Source organism: Sinocyclocheilus rhinocerous, unplaced genomic scaffold (assembly GCF_001515625.1).
Source record: "Sinocyclocheilus rhinocerous isolate Xijiao unplaced genomic scaffold, SAMN03320098_v1.1 scaffold260, whole genome shotgun sequence".
NCBI lineage: Eukaryota > Metazoa > Chordata > Actinopteri > Cypriniformes > Cyprinidae > Sinocyclocheilus > Sinocyclocheilus rhinocerous.
In genome coordinates this window covers 608,180-608,840 of record NW_015637541.1, presented here as the reverse complement: position 1 = coordinate 608,840, position 661 = coordinate 608,180, and the positions used below count along the sequence as shown (strand labels likewise).

The 661-nt window shown below is 22.8% G+C and overlaps 1 protein-coding gene across 3 annotated transcripts in view; it reads right to left on the bottom strand.

Moving 5' to 3' along the window:
• The window catches only part of LOC107749010 (tyrosine-protein phosphatase non-receptor type 13-like), a 106,675-nt gene that overhangs the window by 83,899 nt on the left and 22,115 nt on the right, over positions 1-661 (bottom strand). The window lies entirely within an intron of this gene.

The window sequence follows — 661 nt, the reverse complement described above, 5'->3', positions numbered from 1 at the left end:
ATCTGAGGTAAAAAAATAAATAAAAAATTACATCCAGTATTACCGCAAACTGCAATTCTTAGGACATGGCCTGAATCTTAATCAAATTCTTAACAATAAAAATAAAAATAAATAAAAAAAATAAAAAAATTAAATTAAATTAAATTTAAAACCCAATGCAGATGGATCTGTCGAACCTGAGGTAAAAAAATAATAATAATTACCTCCAGTATTACCGCAAACTGCAATTCTTAGGACATGGCCTGAATCTTAATCAAATTCTTAAAAAAATATATAAAAATATAAAAATAAATAAAAAAAATAAAAAAATTAAATTAAATTAAATTTAAAACCCAATGCAGATGGATCTGTCGAACCTGAGGTAAAAAAATAATAATAATTACCTCCAGTATTACCGCAAACTGCAATTCTTAGGACATGGCCTGAATCTTAATCAAATTCTTAACAATAAAAATAAAAATATAAAAATAAATAAAAAAAATTAAAAATTCTGCCGACTATTAAAATAAATTAAAAAAATTAAAAAATAAAAAATAAAATAAAATAAAATTTAAAACCCAATGCAGATGGATCTTAAACTCAGTATTAAAAAAAAAAACTTCCAGTATTACCACAAACTGCAATTCTTAGGACATGGCCTGAATCTTAATCAAATTCTTAA